The sequence below is a fragment of the Neopsephotus bourkii genome, unplaced genomic scaffold, assembly GCF_033783945.1.
Source record: "Neopsephotus bourkii isolate Nb327-2 ecotype Australia unplaced genomic scaffold, CSIRO-AGI_Nbou_v1 NB_1080, whole genome shotgun sequence".
In the NCBI taxonomy this organism is placed as follows: domain Eukaryota; kingdom Metazoa; phylum Chordata; class Aves; order Psittaciformes; family Psittacidae; genus Neopsephotus; species Neopsephotus bourkii.
The window spans coordinates 3172365-3187604 of NW_026901568.1; the positions used below are offsets into that span (position 1 = coordinate 3172365).

Consider the following 15240-nt stretch of genomic DNA (forward strand, 5'->3'; position numbering starts at 1 on the left):
ATGAATATGGGGGGTTTGTTTGCTTGTGGGTTTTTGTTTGTTTTTTTTAAAAAAGGTGTTAAGACAGCTTCTTCTGCCAGAATATGGCAATTTCTCAGAAGCAAAATATTTGACAAAGAATCATCAAAAAAAATTTATTTTGAGAGAAAATTGGGCAAACCCACAACATTTTGGTAAAATTTTAATGTTTTATCTTGACCTTCAGGAACAGTCTGGTTTATATTCAGTTTTATCATAACTCTGTATAATTTCTAAAAGCTATAGACATAATGTTTAATAGGGTATAATGTAGTTCAGAAATTCTAAATTAGGACTTCATAATTTTTAATTAAAAAATACAATTCAGAGGTTCAGAAGTTCAAAATTCATACATTTAACTGTTTCAGTCATTCCTGGAAACAAGATCTTGAAATTAATTTTCCACCTTTAGAAGGCACATTTCTAAAATGTTTGTTTCCATTCACAGCTGGAAATGAAAAAGTTTTAACAACATTAATTTCCTCTGCAACTGAGAAGTTCTGTTCTCAGACAGTCTTGTTAGACAACCAACGTAAAAGCAAAATCATTTGGTTTGACATTGAAAGATTAGATTGTTAATAAACTTTTAAAATTGGTGATGAGAAGCTTGGCTCAATCTGTTATAAGCCACTGTCTATTCACTCTCTATGCAACTTAGAAAAAACACTGACATTATTTAAAAGAAAATTTTAATGAGGAAATACCTACAATTCCATTTCAAATTTTATTCCTAATTAAAAGTAGAACTGCTAATTATAATGCCTGTCTACTTTAGAAGGTGCTGCAAGGCTTAATTGATTGTCAGTAAAGCTCATTTGAGAAGCTCACACAGTGGAAGTCTAAAATTGTTTATGTTAATAAGAAGGATGGCTATGCAGGGTCAGCTTGCAGAGTTGGAGCATATATGCTGAAAAGAACAACATGTTGCTTATTGTGTAGTGGAAGACGTAAGGAGATAATACGGTCGGAATGACCTATCGGCAAATTTTCAAGTTTAGAGGCTATGGAGTTCTTAATCATGAAGCCAACTCCAGAAAGATGACTTTCAGTTTTGGGTTTGCCTGACCAGTAGAGTGTATAGCCAGCACCATGTTCTTTGAGGATACCTTCCTCATGAAGGCGAACTTCACTGAGAGCAGTGATATTGATGTTAAGTCGTGACAATTCATGGGCAATTAGCGCAGAATGGCGCTCAGGACGTCCACTGTTCGCTGTATCAAGCATGGTTCTGATGTTCCAACATGCGAGTGTCAATCTGGACACACCTTTGGAGGCAGGTACATGCCTTTGTCTCTTTGTCTTTAATTGACCGCAATAGAAGATGCCCGTTGGCCGCGGCTAGCCAGCCAGGTGGAGGGAGAGATGAGCTTTGGTTAGGCCACCTTTTCTAGGCCTCTCTCCATATGGAGCAAGCAGTGCTGTCCTTGAAAAAGGCTGCTTGGTCATTCAGGATGCTGCCAAACAAGACTGTCATCTCCTGGGTCAGACTTGAGCGACCAATGTCCTGAACCGCCTGCATGCAGGGTTGGGTCTGCGACTTCCAGTGCACCTTATCACCTGCCGTTTCGTCCCTCACCTGTCGCTACAGGGCTTTGCAAGTGTGGGTAAACCCTTTGGGCCTGTGCAGTGGATTTATTTTAGGTGAGGCACAGCGTGCGCAGAACTGGCCTCACCCTTTACACCTGAGGTTTATCTGCCAGGGCCTAGCGAGCTTGGACGGTGACAGCAAAGTCCTCAGGTCGTAGGTTTGATTAGAGTATCCTTCTCTTAGATAGATGGCCTTACAGGGCTATACGAGCTCCATCTGCCCGATTTTGGAGTTGTCCTTCTCCTAGGATGGTTGCCTGAAGGCTAGTGAGCCCATCCTGCCCATGGACACACTTTGTCTGACCCTTCATTTGAGACCTGACTGGCATGGGAGACCCTACCAGAAGCATAAGCCACCACCAGCATAACTCCCAACTTCACAAGGGCACGCAAGCTCTTTCGCCATGACAAGGGGGTGTCCGTGAAAAGGATGGCTATGAGAATTCTGAAATAAGAAAGGAGTACTCACCATACCAGCCCCACAGGGCTGGCAGAAGATACTTGGCACTTCAGTGCACATCCCATAAGTTCCCATAGTCCCATTATCCTCATTTTACAAATGAAGAACAGACCTGAAGCTGAGGTGCTTCCATAGTCATAAGTCCTCCAACGGACTTAAATCAGGTCCAACAAACCATCTTCCTCTGCAGATGGTCAATAGAAATCTCTTCTCCTCTTAGGAAAGACAACATCTTTTCCTTGTCTCCTGCTATTGCTACTTCATCTTTCTTCAAGGGTATCCTAACTCAACAGCTACCTCAAGTAAGAGCAATCTCACTGTTTAACTCAGCAATGCCTCTGCATGTGCTGGCAATGAGCACAGAAGCACAGTCACACTGCAATGAACCACTGCACCTCAGCACACCCAAACCACATCAGGGGAGGGAGGAAGCACTGTGGCAGAGCCAGAGGAGACACCACCTAATCCCTAGTGCAAGTTCTCCATAGACAGAGACTGTGCTGGAAACTAAGAGGATGAAAGAATACACTCATAGTTTATAGGAGGGGCAAATTCAAACTATAAAAGATACAGAAACCTCCCTTTTTGTTGACTGAATTATCGTTTTGGTCTACTCAAGCATCTGCATCCTGCTGTGTTTTCTTGCCGCCTGACCTCTCCACTTGCCATTGCACAGACAGGCAATTAATCCCATCACAAACTAATAGATTTATGCCAAGATTACATTAAAATGTTATGAAACAATGCCTGTGACACAGTTGCATTTTTCTTGACAGAAACATTCTGAAAACTCCTGTTTCCACTTCCATTGCCTGTGAATACAAATAGCTTTTGCTTACTAAAGGAAAGGCATTCCCCTGTCTTGAGTTTTTCATTTGAGATCTGCGAGGTGCATTTGAGCTCAAGCGAGATGTTCCTGCCCATGGCAGGGGGGTTGGAACTTGATGATCTTAAGGTCCTTTCCAACCCTAACTATTCTATGATTCTATGAAGCAGTCCCAAGAGGAAAAATGGAAATCTAAAAAGGTTTATGCATAATCAGGATTTACGGCTGTGCTACTATAGACAAACAAGTCCCCTGGTTTTAGTTTTGGGGCTATATTTGAATATGTAAAATATGGAGCGGTAGTTACAAGAAGACAGTCAGTGCTGGGATGAAATCTAAGTATTAACTCGCATCCTGTGAGCTTAATTTTATGGAGCCCAGGAAGCACCTAGACTCAGGACGAAACAAAATTATTCCCATTCCTGTTCCAAACCCAATACCAAGTGCTGACCCTGTTTTCAAGAAGAGAGGCTTCTGATTACCTGACAGGAGCTCATATTTGTACGAAAAGAATAACAACAGCACATTTAATCTTCCATGTTACTTGTATGACAGCTGCGCTTTCACTCTCTCAGCTTTCTTGAGGGATGATCACACAGAGCTAATTTTCATACCCTCAGGATTTCCAGATACGAATATGTGTACTGAAGTGGGTGTTTATCTGATTCAATCACTAATTGTGTGGGTACTAACATGAATGCAACAGGAAAGCAGTGTATTTCACAGTTAATACCAGTGAAGAGACACACAATGCTCAGTGGATAAAAGGCTTGTAGTCCCAGCTGGGAAAATAGTTCTATTATCTCCCAGCTGCATAGACCTTCCATACGGCTCCGTTCTGCCTCGATGAACACTGTGGCTTGCTGAGAGCTTGAAACAGTTCTACAGAAAATTGTAAAGATCCTGAGACATTTCACTGTTAAGATCTGTAAGTACAGAGTTGTGCTGTCTACTGCAATGTGAGTAATGCCGGGGGAGCTGTGTTTTCTGTGTTGGTTTTTTCCTTCCTTCGTAATTTTTATTAGTATAAGGGGTAAAGAATTAAAAGAATCCACTGCTTTTTTTTTTTGTGTGTGTGCTATATGTCCGTAAATGGCTGATGCTCCAAACATATACTTCCTTGAAAAAGAAAAATGCATATAATGAATTTGTATGCATGTGAGGTCCGAGTCAAACAGAACAGGAGACTGTGTTAGTAACAGACACCACAGGTATGTTATTTGAGTATATCACAGCTCTGTGCTGCAGTAAAACAGACAACACAGAGGACGACAGTGCTAATTTTGGCACTTTCATATGACTTTCTACAGCATATTAAAAGATGAAGTGGGTAATGAAAGCATAATGTAATTTCTACCAGCTGAAGGTGTAAAAGCAATAAACATAAATCTTCAGGAAAATTTAAGTAAGTCCTAAAAAGAAAGTTTTCCCTGTTGCTCATTTTAATGATTTTTTTTTTTTTTAAAGTTCATAATGTATATTGAACTTTGGGGCTTGAATCCAAATACTTTAAAGTTTAAGTTTTGATGTTGTTGTTTACACAGCATGGCACAACTATAAAGGAAATTTAGTACTTTATGAAAAGTTTTGGAAGTTCGTGGCTCCAGAAGCTAGAAAATGCTTGGCTACTGCTTTACATTAAATCATACATTCCCATAGTGCTTTTGGGGTGAAAACTTTGATTCAAACAGTTGTTGCACCTGTAACTGGTCTCCTCCAGCAGCTTGTGCAGAATCAGGTTCAATGCTAACAATTTCCTGCAGCACTTACATATCTGCATGACTAAACAAGATGCAAGCACTCCACAGTTTATTTAAAAAAACAGTTGTCCTTTTGTCAACACTGCAACAATTTTCATATAACTATTTCAAGTTCAAAATCAGAAAATTTGCTTCTCTGAAGTATCATTTCCTCCTCCCCTCCTTTTTTTCCCTCCACCCTGAAAGAGAGGGGAATTGTCAAACTACTCCCACATTGAGTAATTGGAAAGTTCTGCAAGTTCAGGGAGTTTCTGTGTGTGTTCAAGTGAACTCTGCACTGTTTGTAATTCCAGGCACCACCACAAATAACCCATCTTCATCAGGCAGCTTTTGCGCTGGTGCTCCAGAGGCACTATGTCAGTGTTTCATGTTGCACAATTCTCTGCTTCAGAGGTTTTATGACATTAAAAAGTCCCAAATCAGTGCCTTGACGAAGTTAGCATCTACCACATATCACATTTTATTGCGCAAAAAAGAAAAATAAAACACACCAATGTATGCAGCTATAGTTTTCAAATACTGCTGAGGTACTGATCACCGTGTATTGGAAGTGTGAGCTTCCATGCTGAGGTAAATTTATCAATAACATATAACAACTTCAGTGCTTTAAATCGAATAGGAGATGTCTCTCTTCCACAAGCTTTACGATCAGTATTAAAAAGGTTTGTAATGCATAATAAGCTACCCTAAAATTAACTTCTTGCAGTTGAAGCAAATATTTTAATCGCAGAACAAGGTGCCAGCATCCTCAAGGGGACTTGAAACTCAAAGTTGTGTGTTTGCATTTTGCATGAAGAACTATTGTATTTGAACAGTAAATTTCCATTAGGAGAATGTTTGTCTCACGAGTATATGAAAATATATCAGCTCTTCAAAATGACAGATTTTTCTTTTCCTGCAGAAACTGTATTAGCTGCATGTTACTACAAGGCAATATTCCTTTTGCTTCAAATTATGACTGAGTTTATGCCACAGACTACCTTCCACTAATCCCTGCCCAGAGGTCAGCTAGATGTTACTTACCCTCCTGGCACAGAGCTTGTTTCAGAGACCAAGACACAAAAAAACCATCCTAATTTTGCCCTGCTTGCCCACAGTTTGCCTCCCTGCCTGAGTGCAGCCAATCCCTTCCAACCTCTGTGGAGTAGCAGACTTCCAGGGAACACTTTTGCAGAGGATCAACACCAGAAAGTCTGTCTCAGGAAGTCCTCTGCTGCTTCTTACTAAAAGCTCCCCTCAAAGTTGATTGTAACTATGTGCATGCAAATTTATAGCCTAGTCTTCTAGACAATCCCTCTTTGAGAAGTAAGGACACAAAGAACTTCAGGCACAGTTTCACAATGGCATCTACCTGTTCTAGCGGTTATCATCTCTGGGACACTAAAGAAACCTACCAGTACTTAAATGATTAAGTGACCTTATTTCCATTTACAAACTAGCAGACTCCTTCAGATTTCTTTTGTTCACACAAACTCTTTCTACAAGCACAGAATATGCAAGAAAAGCACCACACCACTGAAAAAGAACCAAATATCTTCAAGTAACTAAATCATGGAAAATAAAAATAACTCATGACAAAATAGATCAGGACATTGCACACAGAGCTCTCCACTTTGCTGAGAAAACAACTACAAACAGCTAGTGTGAGACAAAGCACCAGACATATGGAAGACTGGGAGGCTGCTAAAGGGACCAGGTCAGCATAAAGCAAACTACTAGTAAGATGGTTTTGCACAAAAACATTCACTGGGACTTGCACAAGTCAATTTCAAAAGTTTTAGGATCTCCAGACTGAGATAGAGAAGAAAAAGATGAATTTTTCCATACCTCTCTGCTCTCAGATCCATTTCCTCTACCAGAGTTCAAACCCATTTCTCCAAGACATTCCCTCTCAAGTAGTTCATACGCTGAGTTTGGCGCATAAAGCATATAAGTAGTATCTTTGCTGAGAGAAATGGGGATTAAAAGCACTGAAGTTTCTGCAAACTTCATCTCTCCAAGCAGTTTCTGATAATCCTACCATGAAATTACAAAACCAGCAGGACCAGAGCAAACCTCACTATAAATTGTACTTCCTCCAGTTGTAAAGGAATCCAGATAAAATGTAGATTTTTATCACCTAAATTAGACAGCTGTGCCACATGGACTGTCGATCATTCCCACCCCTCATCTGAAAACTCTGAGTAGTCTTGGTAGGCAGAGTTTGGGTTTGTCTGCAGTGACCTGTGTTTCCAAGGAGTCTGTCCTTGAGCCAAGTAAAGGAAACAAAGCATCTTACTTGCACTGTGAGAGTGTTCTCTGCAGAGGAAGCACATGCAGTTTGGATATACATACCGTGTATCCAGGCTGATCTCCAGTGCAGCTGCTAAACATCCTTTATGAATTGGTTGCACTTCTCTGGCATGTCTGGTAGCAGCCACTATTACAGCAACTACTTTTAATGCTTGCATTAGAGTCAGATAAACCCTGGATGCTGACTGCTGCATATTGCGTTGTTTTACGTATTTTATTGTAGCTGGTCCCTGGTACTGCAGCTCTCCTCCAACTGATGACATTCTGCTAATTTCCTTAATTGAGGCACTTAGCCCCAAATGGGTTTGTTTTTCTTAGGCTGGTAATAGTGGGGAATCACTGCAATCGCTGGCAGGTCTGGGCACGGAGGAAATTTCTCTCCCAGAAATTGTTTTGTCTGCTGATTTAACAAGAGCACTTAGGCTGCACAGCAGGTTAGAGGTTTTACCCCTATTACAGTCACTTAAACTGCCACCTTTTTCTCAGCACTGACATCATTAGCTATGACATATTGCTGAAGCCTCTCCACAGAGGTGACCCAGTCCTTTCTGGAGCTATCATACAAAGTTAAAAGCCATATATATTTTTAACTCTCTCCTTTCCAGTATTACTCTGAAGCCACTGGAGGTGCAGGTCTAATTTCACTGCCCTAAACCTGCTCTGGGCCATATATTCCATCATATCCACGAGTTAGGTCTGTATTTTCAGTCCTGTCTCACTTTTCCCACCCAAAGATCCATAAACTAAATATCTATATTTACCAATTATATAACTGTGTAATGCCCAGCCAGCTGTGTATCCATCTGCTTGGTGAGGGCATAGCCACAGAGGAAAGACTTCTCAGAAGGATACTTTTCCACTTACAAAGAAAATCTTCATTTTGTACACAGATGAACTAGGAACAGTTATTCATGCATTTCTTTGCAAAACCTTACATTAAAAAAATGAAAAAAACCCCAAAAGACTCATTCTTCAAGGAGAGAATTCTTGTAGGACTAAATGTACTATAAATATTTGCTGTCATTGCTGCTTAAGTACCAAGAACCTCCGATCAGGATAAAGTCAGGCTGGTACCTGTGCAAACATTGCTCATGAAACACCCCTGTCCCAGACAGGAGGTGTGATATGATGGGAAACAGAGCTATGGTGAGGAGCAGAGGTATGGAGGAAATGGAAATATGATGAGAAGAGCACCTTATTCAGGTGTGACTGCCTGAAAAGCAAATAACAGCTGTGACTGAGTTCATAGTGTATCCTCAGCATTCTCTTGCTTTCCACTATTCGGTGAAGGCTCTTGGCTCCAGCAGCTGTCACATAAGCTTTTCTTCTCCATGTTTGCGGGGAGCAGCTGAGCAGAGGGCTATAAGTTTATTACACCATTTGGCCAGATGTCCCTGTGTGTTTCTGTCTGTTAATAGGATCATTCACCCCCTACGCTGCTGCCATCCCACAAACACCAGTCTGTGCTGTGGGGACCATCCTTGATGCAGCTGCAAGGATGCTTCATGCCCCACTGCTGCACCTCTCTATTTTCGTCTCCATCTGAGACATCACCTTGTCTTTTAGTAGCTGCCTGAAGCAAAGGAGAAACTGGGCTTATGAACCCACACACAATTGCTTCAGTTTCAGCCAGGAATAAACTGCTCTTAACCTAAATACTCCTCTGAGGACACTGAGCTTGGGGGAAGAAACATAACTGTGTTGTATCTAGTGCTAGCAGGAATAAGTGAGCATAGTATATACTAGATAATTCTAGGAAGACATTGGAAAGAGAGGGGAGGGAAGGAAGAACAATGGTAAACGTAGCTGAACGATAATGACCTCTTTATATTGTAGTAAATACAATGTTTTCAGATAAAATGTACATTACTGAAGCCATGAAGACTATAAAGGCAAAAAGCTTAGTCTAAAGACAGGCCATAGCCTAATACCTCAAGGAGCAGGAAAACTCCAGCATGTTAAAACCCTCTTCCTTAGCTGTAAGGAGCTGTAGTGGTGGGTGCTTTGTGCCGTCCTTCCTGCCAGGTCAGGCTCGGTGTTATGGGGCAGCAGCATCTACAGAAAATAGTGGATAGTCTATATGGTGAATTAAAGAGTGATAAAAGTGATAGAACAAAATAAAGTGGCAAAGTGCGTTATTACAACAAGCAGCATTGGGGGTACATTTTGGTTATTCTAATCTGGCATAAAATGGGTGCACTGTGAGCTGATGTAGAGTCCACTGTTAAATTTGCAGGAAAAATATTCTGCATTTTAATGTAAAAGGCTCACTTAGGTAAGCTAGGATCTACCACTAAATCTTAAAGAATATTTGATATCTAGAGACTTCAGGGAAGGCTATTGGTATTTTGGATTGCCCTGAGGAAGGCTCTGGAGAGCGCTATTTGGTATTATTCTGTACTTGAGGTGTTTCAGCATTAATTGCACTGCTTTACTGAGAGATTACTAGTTTTAAAGTTACTCTTATTGAAGGTGTTGAATAATGGATGATGTTAAGCTTTGGGTTAGGGATACAGAGGACTGATTTGGAAGACACAGGCAAAAGACAGCCAAAATCAAACTTTTGTCAAGGGTAGAATAAAAGTTATGTATGAAGTGTAAGAACTGACAAAAAGTACCTCACTCACTAATCCAGGGTAAAATATAAATGACTAACCATGTCACGATTTTACCTCTTTGCCTGGCTGACTTTCTCAGCAAGATTGATTCAAAATCCATCTAAGCCCTGAAAAGAATTAACAGAAAACCACTTTGTTTGACAATGCTGAGGGGATGGTTGAAGCAGCTAGAGCAACCAGCAGCAATACCCAAAACTAAAGCTGAAGCCCTGACTCACTAGGGGGCTCTGTTAAGTGCAGTGAAGTATGAGTAAGCCATGCAAAACTCTCATCCATACCCACAGATGCATAAGAAGTATTTTGACAGAAAAAAAACAAGTTAGGAACTGTCCATGAGATACACTAAAGCTGAATCACAGGTATCGGTCACTGGTGGTTTCCTGAGCTGTCTTGCAGAAAGGTATATCATACAATGTTGTAAACTTCATTGTTTGTAAACAGGACAAAATCAAACATGAAACAGTGGTTTATACCATGAATGCCTGCGTGATGCCTGTGACCTTTGAGAGCATTAAAAGTAGTAAGGAAATCTAAGTCCAAGTGACACTGAAGTAAAACCAGATAATATCTTTTTTATTAACACTTCTTGTGGGAGCTCCCATTTAAAAACTGTGCTGGAGAAATCAGGAAGTTGAAAATAGAAAATTGATTAAGAAAATACAGCAGGAAAAGCACACTAAAACCCTGTCATTAATCTCAGTTCCATATTTCTTTTCCTGTGTATGCAGTGCCCTGCCACTGGGGCTGGGGGAGAAAGGAGGTCCTCAAGGCTGTGCCCTTCCCACACGCTTCTCCTCTCCCTGTGAAACTGAAAGCTCCTCTACATGGACTGTAAACATATGGCTTGGTTTTACTGTAAGAAGTGTCAGATTTTCTTCCTAGAACTGACCCTCTCACCAGCAGCATGTGGGATTTCTTTTTCAACCAAGTCGCTAAAGCCAGTATTTAACTGAATGTGGGATGAGGTGTTGACAGGGTATAAAAGATGTTCATAGGACAGCAGGAGTTTAACCCAAACCCTGTGGGTTGATTAGGGCAGTAGCATCATGTAAGACCATCCTGGGCCACCTCTTGCAACTTTTTGTTGACTGTCCATTGCCAGCACAGGCAGCATTAGCAGCACTGGGGAGAGCAGTCAAAGGAGTAGCCAAAATTTACACCATCACAGTAAAATCAGCCACATCACTCACTTCAAATGGCACAGGAACTTGAATGTGGAGGACAAGTAATCTGAGTGTTGACCTGAGCAAGGCCATATAGTGTGTACTGCCTGGTATCCTCATGCACTGATGCAGAATCAGGATATTTTTCATTCTCTTATGCCTGGTCAACAACCACAGCTTTAAATGTATTTTTAACTTTATTTCTGATTATGTTTATACATATTTTAATGGCCCTTTTTTATGCATTAAGCTTAATGGCTGTATACACTATTACCAATGCATTGCCTGTCATACTATTTATACCACCTCATTTATTCTGAACAATACAGCAGCCCATGTTATAATTCATCAAAATCAGACACTGATTATTGGAGTGGGTAATTGCACAGGCTGTGGCCTGGTGATCAACTCTAGGCAAAGCATAGTCCAACAGACGGGATCAAATACAATGAATGTGTTTTCTATGATGGTATTTGCTGCTGATAAGTTGCTTTCTACCATTCAATGTAAATCACTTGTAAAATATTGGTACCATGGCCTCATCTGCCATTAGGTGTGTAAAATAATACTGATCCACATGGACAGCAACTATCATTCTCTTCTGGATAGAATAATGCAAATTAATACGATTAATAACAGACTTTTTTATGCTTCACCTCCCTGCTTTAAGGATCAGTATATTTTACTGTGTCTTTAAAGAATGTATACATCTGCAGTCCTTCTAATTTATATATAAAGTTCTTCTACTTTAAGGGTATAGATATCTGAAAATTCAGCCAAATACAAAACATTACTATGAATCCTATCGATGGCCTTTCTCTGGATGAAACCTTCCTGCCAGGTATTCTTACTCACATATTCTCCTGGTTAAAAAAGACAAACAAAACCCAAATGAAACGGAAAAACCCATGATGCCACTACCCAGGCTGGTAAATACCTCTATACATCAAGGGAAAGCATAGAAAAAGGCCAGACCTTGAACAGGTCATTTTTGAAGATGCATCATAAAATTAACATGACTTCTGAGAGATGTGTGTAATTCCTGTATCATGAGGTTTTTCACAGGGGCAGAGAAAATGACTGGGTAGTATCTCAGAACCCTGCAAGTTTTATTTCTGAGGTTGCAATGGTACACCTTGTATTTTTTTGTTTGTAACTTTTACTTTGTAATTGACCATGTGTGTAATTGCTCTGAAAGTCTAGAGTCTCAGTTGTTGGTCAGCATTGGAAATAGTGTATTGGTCTTGGTGAAACAGTCTGTATCCATAACAAAAATGTCTGTTCTCATCAGTCATCAGGTAAAAATCAGCCACCTTGTTCCTTCTTGGTTTTCATTGAGCAACAAAAATTATTTGATTTAAAATGCTGTCTCTTATGTCCTCTCCTGTGGCCTGTGGAGTGTAAATGGTCAAGTGAGGACAGATTTGCAGCCTAACCATGACTGAGTGTTGACTTTCTCTTCCACAAAACTGTGTGTTTCAGAAAGCAGAAGATCGTGCAAAATGAACAGCACAAACTGTTGATTTTTCACCCACAGTTCCAGGCAGTGCCATCACTCTCACAAACAGTAAACCACTGACATCTCACAGTGGAAATGTGGCAACAGGAGCTTTACAGAATCATCTTGCAATTATAGCCCGATGTCAGGAGCTGTTTCCTGGCTTTGTGGTGAACCTCAGTGCTAAGCAGCTCACTGGAGCTGATTCGCAGGGTTTTCACAGTCATGCACAGGGAAGAGGTAAAGTGAACTCTAGGCTATTCCCAGGAATTTAATTGAATTGTTCAGAGATGCTTCTGATGGCTACAGTTTAAAAAAAAAGAAAACTGAAATGGAGATTTCTATTTTCTTTTTATTCCAGTCTCTTGGAGAAACAGTACTGCTTTGCTTTTGGGTAAAATTCTAATCAATGCAAACCTCATAAGACAATAAAATTTTATAGATTGTTACCCAGTATGTAATTTGTTACACAATATCTATGTGGCTTCTGTTTATTGAGACATAAAGGCTTCACTTTTTTAAAAGTAGATTTTATGTGACAACAGCATAAGAAGGAATAACCTTTCACACCATATGTGGCATAAACTAAATTACCCTTAACCTAAATCATTTATCATGCAGTTGCAGCCTAATGAGACCAAAATAAACAGAAACAAACTGCCTGAAACTTTCTTGAAGGGACAAATTATATTTCTGTCAGCACAGCCTTTTGCTTGTAGCTTCACAGTTTGAGCATGTGGATTTTGCAGTGGATTATATCAGATGCTTTGAAAAATAACCATATAAAGCTTATGAAGCTTGTGAAAGGGACTTTTTCACCCTTGAATCATATCTTACAGGGTGTGAGTGTAGAATAGATGTTATAGGATAGTTGCATACTTTGCATTTATTTTCTGGTGTAACTTTCTGCTGGATGTGACTAAGACAAGGAGGTGAAGGCAACCTTCATTCTCCAGCACATCTAAACAGCAGCCTGAGAGGTACTCAGACCAGTCATCACGGCTTTTGTGATTTGGATCAAGAGGGTTGGTAAACCTTTCAGAATGAATCATACCTACTTGTGAAGTACACTGTAACATATTGTACTTACTACTAAGGTATTTTGTTCTTGTATAACATTTCTCTGTATAACACACATTGGCCTGTATTCAACATTCTTTTTTGCCAGTGTAGTTTCAAAGCAAGCAATAATTTGGAGTAAATGCAACTTTTTTTTTTTTTTTTTTGAGCCAGACACACAAACAGAAGCTTTTCTCAGTAGTTCCTGATGAAGTAAGAGTGTACTGACCTACAGATACACACAGAGAGTGTAAGCCCATTTACTGCAACATGTGATTGTATCATAAGCTAAGTGAAGATCCAAATCTTTAGAAAGTTGATCCAAATCTCACAGAAGTCGGTGGGATATGTTTCCCTGAGTTTCTTAATACTGAAACAGACCTTGTATTCTGCTTATTAGCAACATTAATTATTGTATGATTTAACCTCCAGCTAACGTAATTGTGGTTGATATATTCTGATGAGTACAGAGATTGAAATACGTGTTGATGATCTTGCACACTGATGAGGACTGATTTGCTTGTTAACGAAATAAATGCTAAAGATAGTGGATTCCTTCAGACCTGATACTTGCTGCTTCCCCTGACTGGTGATAGATTTTTCAAAGAGGAACAGACCAAGAGAGGAGTATAATCAATCTATTTCTTGCTCATAGCCTAGAACTCATGAAAAATTTGATTTGTGTGACTATGTAGTAACAACATTGTTTTATCTGTCAAGAAAAAAATAAATAGTCCATTATTTAGATCATCACCAGTAAATAGATGTTTTCAAGACTGCAATGCAGGTCCATCATCTCTCTATCATCATCTCTATTCAATCTCCTAAACTCTTCCCGAACCTATAACATGTTAAAGAAAGTCCTGGAGTGCAAGAGGGGCTGAGTCAATGATCAGAGTGACATGCAATGTAACATCAGTAGAAGTTATTAGTGCTTGCATACAATTTATGAGTGCAATCAAACATATGGATGTCAAGAAGTTGGGGAAGAGCTGCAGTATCCCAGGAAACAATCTGCATTATTAAGAACATAACTCTCATGAAAGTATCATTAGCATACAAAACTGCAGACACTTCAAGATTATCCTCTATGTCTCTTCTTCAAACAGGAAGCACATTTAAGCCCATTAGAGACTGAACTCTATTTTGAGGTTTTACAAGTGCAAGTCAAAGGAAATGTATAGAAACTTCTTGATAGAGCAGCTTTGCTGGTATGTGAAACTGAAAATGATACTTATACAGTAATTTTTCTACAGTCCTTGGGATAGTTTTGATGGTCCTGGAAAAACATCAGATTGGGGTTCTTCTGGTTCGTCTGGACTACGAAGTTCTGTACATTTACCCATAGCCTTGAATGGCAAAGATACAACTCCAAAGGTAGACTGTTACTGGTATCAACCTCAGACAGCTTTTGTAAGATGTTTGGGGAAATCACATGCTTTATTAATGACTCCAAAAGGCAAAACTTGCTTTTGATAATATATATAGAAATGTTATGAGGATAAGTAAATATCCCCTTTACCAACAACTGTAAGTTTACAACAGTTTGATGGAGGTATGAAACTGGTAAAAGTAGGTTCCTTTTATATAATTTTCAAAAGGCAAAGACTGCTTCTTGATTTAAGATTCTATAGAAGTGTATATGTGTGTGAAGGCTTGAAAAACCGCATGAGTATTATTATATACAGCTTGGATCATTCTGACATTCAGGAGAAGATTTTGGAGCATTTTCAGCTGTTCCTCTAACTACTACAATAGAGTCATGGCATCACAGAATCACAGAATCAAAGAATGGTTTGAGTTGGAAGGGCGTTTTAAAGATCATCTAGTTCCAATCACCCTGCCACAGGCACAAATGCATTGCCCATTAGCATGTGTGTGCAGGCATCTGTAATTAGGTTTTGCTTGGCACCTGTCCTTGACTAGGTTGTGGATGTTATTTCGAGATGTTACAGGTCT

At 39.8% G+C, this 15240-nt stretch overlaps 1 protein-coding gene across 1 annotated transcript in view; it reads left to right on the forward strand.

Annotated features, from left to right (window-relative positions):
• The first annotated feature begins 3385 nt into the window (after positions 1–3385).
• The window catches only part of LOC133216993 (contactin-6-like), a 141442-nt gene continuing 129587 nt past the window's right edge, over positions 3386–15240 (forward strand). Inside the window, 1 exon segment of the mRNA XM_061362123.1 lies at positions 3386–3819. The gene's annotated coding sequence lies outside the window, so the exon portion shown is untranslated.